We start from the raw sequence: 6,000 nt of genomic DNA on the forward strand, positions 1-6,000 counted from the left end.
TCCCAGTACTATTTGTTGAAGAGACCAACCTTTTCCCATTGACTATTGTTGGCTGCCTTGTCAAATATTAGTTGACTATCTTTTGTGGGGATTTATTTTTGGGCTCTCTATTCTGTTTCATTGGCCTATGTGTCTATATTTACGCCAGCACCATACTGCTTTAATTACTGTAGCTTTGTGGGATTTTCATTTTTAAATAAATACTTTGAAACCTCTATTGCATTGTATGCTTTTTAATTTACCATGTAGCACCTTATTTAGTTTCTAATATATACCAGCAGTAACCTTCCATTTCAGTGGTAAAAATGATACTAAACAATTAAGTAAATAAGACCACTTCAGGCAGTGCTAAATTCTAGGTAGAAAGGGAAACAAAGCAATGTGAAATAAAATATGCACTGCTAGGTGTAGGGAGGGTCCTTGTAATTTTAGATAAGAAGACTAAGAAGGCCTCCGTTTTAAAAAATAAATATATATATATTTTAATATAGGATTTCAGAGAGGAAAAGAGAGATAGAAACATCAATGATGAGAGAAAATCATTGACCAGCTGCCTCCTGCATGCCCCCCACTGGGGATCAAGCCCACAACCCAGGCATGTGCCCTGACTAGGAATCGAACCGTGACCTCCTGGTTCATAGGTCAACGCTCAACCATTGAGCCATGCCAGCCTGGCTAGAAGGCCTCTCTTAAAAAGATGACACTTGAAATAAGACTTGAAGGAGGGGAGGGGAGAAGGAGCCATTCACAGGAAGATTTGGAAGCGGAATGTTCTAGACAACATGGGAATGATTTGGAGTGTCCCGGGGACAGAAAGAGAACCCGCGTGACTGGAGCATAGTGACCCAAGAGGAAAGGGGGTAGGTAAATAAGATGGAGGAGACCACAACTTTTTGGGTAAGAACAACACTCTATACTTTATTCTAACTGCAATGAGAAGCCAACAGAGAGTTTTAAACAGGTGAGTAATATGATTAATTTTACTTTTTGAAAAAGGATCATTTATGCTGCTATGTGGACAATAAATTGTAGGAGCACAAGAGGGAAAATAATTAGGAGACTGCTAAAGGGAAATGATGATGGTGATTGGTTTGAATTAACATGGTACATTGGGATGAGGAGGAGGGATGGAACTCAGGATATATTAAGAGGTGTCTTCAAGCTGACGTTATTACTGTAAAATAATAGATTCTAATATAAATGAACATAATTTCAACAAAAAATTACAAATATAACTCAACTCAATCAAACAGTGTTTGACTACATGTGTCCCAGGTTTTGTGTTATATGAATCCTAACTCAAAGTATTTCTGTTCTCAACAAGCACAGTTTTATTTGTGGAAACAACATACAATAAAGGACTATTCTTAAAAGTTAACAGATCAAAGCTGACTGCCCTGACCAGCGTGGCTCAGTTGGTTGGGCCGTCATCCCCTGCACTGAAAGGTTTCTGGCTTGATTCCCAGTCAGGGCACATGCCCGGGCTGCAGGCTCCATCCCCACAGGAGAGCATGCAGGAGGCAGGCTATTGATGGTCCTCTCTCTTATCGATGTTTCTCTCTCTCCCTCTCCCTCTCTCTCTAAAAATCAACAAAAATTTAACCCAAAAATCCCATTAAAAGTAAAAAAAAAAAACTTTATCCCAGACTATTTCTAAAAGAAGTAATGAAACTTTAGGAAAGAGGTCTGAACTCAAACTGTCAAACTGCTTGCATGTGAGGATATTGTTACTTCAATAGTACTGTCGAGTTAGAGTAGAATCCAAATGCCAGAGAAGGTTACAAACAGCATGTTTAAATAATCTTTTCGTGAGTACTTTTTAAAATAAGCTCTGACTAATCACATCCAGATGTATCATGTTTTCTGAATCTGGATGTTAACATACTAGGCTTCAAACCTCAATGTAGCAATAATGACGGTCAATATTACCTGCGTAAGAAAAACCTACTAGAAACTTTAATAAGCAAGGTTTGATTGGTAGGAAGAAGGCATTCTTTATAAATCATTTTCTTGCAGAGTGAGCCTGAGTTTTGGCTGCCTATTTAACAATGTTAATCGATGTCCAAAGTTAGAAAAAATTCATCAGTACTTAGTCTATCATCAATGGTATAAAATACTGCTTTTCCTATAGCAGTACTAGATGGCATTTGGTTACCTTTTACTTCATCTCCTCTTCCCCAACCCTGAGTGAACTACTCAAGGTTCAAAGAAGGCTAGAAGTACATGTATCACTTCCTTCCCCTACAGCAAATGCTAGCTGGGCCTCTGCTTCTTCATAGGCTCTTGTTAGAGAGTGTTCTCAAATGCACTATTGGGTTCCAATAAATATAATGTAAACTGTGTTCAGATATGTACCAAGCAAGTACTTTTACACACACTGTCTTATAAAAACCCTGTGAGGTAGGACTAACACTATAAAGATTTACAGATGTGAAAAAAAGAAACAAAGAGAGGTTAAATGCAAGATGTATAGTCTCACAGCTTGTACGTATTGTGATTTGAATTTAGGTGACCTAATTCAAGACCCACTTAACCATTATCTATGCTTCCTTGACAATTAAGTCTATTCAGAAGTAGAAGAGTGATTTTGAGAGGAAAAAAGATGACCAGCATCTGTGCAAAATGACTAAACAGTAGGGAAGACCTAATCTTCTGAAGTAAAAAAGAGCATAGCTGATATGAAAACCTCTTTATAGCTCTAAAAATCAGACAAAACTAAGTTTGAGAACCTGCACTATAATTTCCCAGTTATGTGGCCTCGGGGAAATTATTTAACTGAGTCTTACATTAAGACTTTTTCCTTATGTCTTTGTGGTCTAATTACTTAATTCTCTCATTTGTAAAATGAGGATAATAAGAATACTAACCTCATAAGGTGATTATGAGGATTAAATTGAATAATGCACATAAAATATTTATCATCGTGCCTGGAATTTAATACATGCCCCATAAATGTTAGGTACTGTTACTTTTATTATTTTCTTTTAAAATTTTTTTTCTTTATTGATTTTAGAGATAGAAAGAGAGAGAGAGAAACATCAATGTGAGAGAGAAGCATTGATCAGCCGCCTCCCACACATACCCCCTAACTGGGGATTGAACCTGAAACCCCGGTATGTGCCCTGACTTGGTATCAAACCCACAACCTTTCTGGTGTACCAAATAGTGCTCTAACCAACTGAATCACACCAGCCAGGGCAGTATTTATTTTCATGAGCTTCTCACCTGCAAAAATCCTTTTTCCTTATGTCTTTGTGGTCTAAGTAATTCTTCCTACCATCTTGAGCTGGAGTTGAGCCCTACTAAAAAACTCCCAGACAACCAGACATCTTCACTTTCTTCCTGAAATTCTATTTGCCACCCACTATATCTCTGCTGATTTACTGCCACATTACAGATTTTTATCCACACATTTTAATTTAGAACCTTCCCTTTTATCTGGCTTTGAAGCATATTGTGCTAAATTCTCAAGTGATACCTTTAGAGTTTGCTGCAAAGTCCTTATCATAGCTTTCCGAAAACTTAAAGTTGTTCTTAGGGGAACAATCATTGCTTTGCATTACATTGTTGAATAGAAAATGTAGAAGAATACTATCAACTTTTAAATGAAATTATACGCCTGGAAGGGGAGTTTAAATGTAAAAAGGAGAGCACCTCATTATCACTCTTCAAGCTGCTGGAGTGAAACTTGAGTCACTGCATATTTCAACATTAAAAAACTCTCTTGGATGTACTAAAGAACACCATTATGCACACAGCAATAAAATGAGTAAGTTATTAGAGGGAGCCACTAAGAATAAAAGATTGCCAAAAAAGATTCCTAAAATGGGTAATATAACAAGATAATTAATAAGTATTCTGAAATAGCTCTAAGATTTTCCAACTGAAACTGAATTCCTTGGGGTACTTCACTAGTCAGGGGCATCCACTTGATTTTTTTCCTTTTTAGTTAAATTATCCGTATCTCTATACCTCTTACTGAGCCATGCCAAAATGTTTCTACCTATATCTAATTAAACACAAAGAAACATTGTATTTATCAGAGTACTTTGTGAAAATAGGTGAAGCTGGGGCGGGAGGGGGGTGCTGGCTCAGTGTTTCAGCATGGACCAATGAACCAGGAGGTCACTGTTGGGACTCCTGGCCCGGCCACAAGCCTGGGGTTGTGGGCTCTGTCCCCAATAGGGGGCGTGCAGGAGGCATCTGATCAATGATTCTCATCATTGATCTCTCTCTCCCTCCCTCCGTCCCTCCCTCTCTCTTCCTCTCTGAAATAAAGAAAAATATATTTTAAAAGAAGTAAGTGGAATTAGGCTTCTTTTTAAAGACGGAGGAAATGACAAAAGCCTTTTGAATAAAGATTAAGCATATGAAGGAGTCATGCTTCACCATCTTGCTATAATCCTCTAAATTTACTTCATAATGTAAAGCCTCTTCTAACTGCAAAACATTTAAGAATTATTGCTTGTCACCTCCATAAACCTAGTCATGAAAGTTTTCTGTGTTTTTAGCTGACATTGTTTTGAAATACACATACACAGTTCATTTTCCCTTGCTAATTCCCATTAACCTCATAGAGTAACTACTTTCAAATGGGATGTCCGCTTATATCTCAGTGCTTTGGGATTTATGAACTCCTCACCTTTTATGTTTATGATTCTAATTATGTAAAAATTCTCCCATCTCGTTGGTCACTGTGTACTTAATTAGTTACTGAGCTGGCTACAGTGTAGAGAACAGCAAATATTTTATCCTTTTTTTCTTTTTCTTTTTTTTTTTTAATTATTAAGGCTGTTAGTTAGCTCTGTATTGCTCTGCCTGGGAAGCTGCCCGGAGCTCCTTTCAGGGGCTTCCACCGCATCAAAGCTTCTACCGCAAGAACTAGAACCAAAATTAAGGAAACACACAAGACATTCTTTAAAAATAATAAAGACAAAACAGGAAACAGTTTTTCTTTTCCTCTTTGCCACGCAGAAAAGGAGGGTGGAATTTGGGGCAAAAATGGACCACATTGTGCTCGAGATTTTTAGAAATCAGAGCTTTCCCAGAGGCAGCCAGTGTGTGGAGGGGAACGGGCCCGAGCGTCCTCCTCTCCTCGCCTTCTCCCGGCTCCGGCTCCGGCTCCGGCTCCGGCTCCGGCTCCGGCTCTGGCTCCGGCTCCGGCTCCGGCTCCGGCTCCGGCTCCGGCTCCGGCTCCGGCTCCGGCTCCGGCTCTCGCTCCGGCTCCCGCCCCGGCGCAGCTCGTGCGCTCCAGGACGGACGCCGGGCCCCACTCAGGCCCAGGCCAGGCGGCCCCGGGCTCCCCGCAGCCCCGTCCCAACCACAGAGAGGAGGCCCCTCCGTCGTCCTAGAGCGGCCGCGGGGAGTCCGCGTCGGCCGGGGTCCCGGGACCAGCCTCGCCAGCCGCGACTGCGCCGCCCGCTCCGGGTCCTCGAGGAGGCGGCGCTGCTCCCGTTCTGGGGACGGGGCCCCGAGTTCCCAGGCTGGGCGCGGCCCTCGGGCGGAGGGGTCCCTTCGGGGAGCGGGGCTGCCAGGGCCCTGGGCGTTTCCCGCGCCCGCCTGCGCGGGCGGTGGAGCGTCCTTGTCCCGCCCTGGGCGCTGCCTCCCCTGGGAGCCGCCTTCCAACCCGGGAATCGAGCTTCCTCTGGGGCCGGCGGGTGGGGGAGACCCAGCCTCGGAGGGGCGCCTGTGGGCCGCCGTCCGGGGAACCCGCCGGGGGAGAGGGCAGGTCCGGCCTGGCCGGTGTCGCCTGACTTCGGGCGGGCTGCTTAATTTCCCTTCGTTTCTAGACCACATTATGCCGGGTTTGTGAGAATCGATTAATAGGAAAATAATGTGAATTATTTATTTGTCGAGTGCTTCCAAAGGTCCTGGCATTGTTAGCTACTTAACACTGAAGCCCATCCATCCATCCATCCATCCATCCATCCATCCATCCATCCATCCATCCATTCATTCCATGCTCATTGATTGCAGGCTGTGTGTCAACAAAGCAAGGAG

This window comes from Eptesicus fuscus, chromosome 4 (assembly GCF_027574615.1).
Source record: "Eptesicus fuscus isolate TK198812 chromosome 4, DD_ASM_mEF_20220401, whole genome shotgun sequence".
In the NCBI taxonomy this organism is placed as follows: Eukaryota; Metazoa; Chordata; class Mammalia; order Chiroptera; family Vespertilionidae; genus Eptesicus; species Eptesicus fuscus.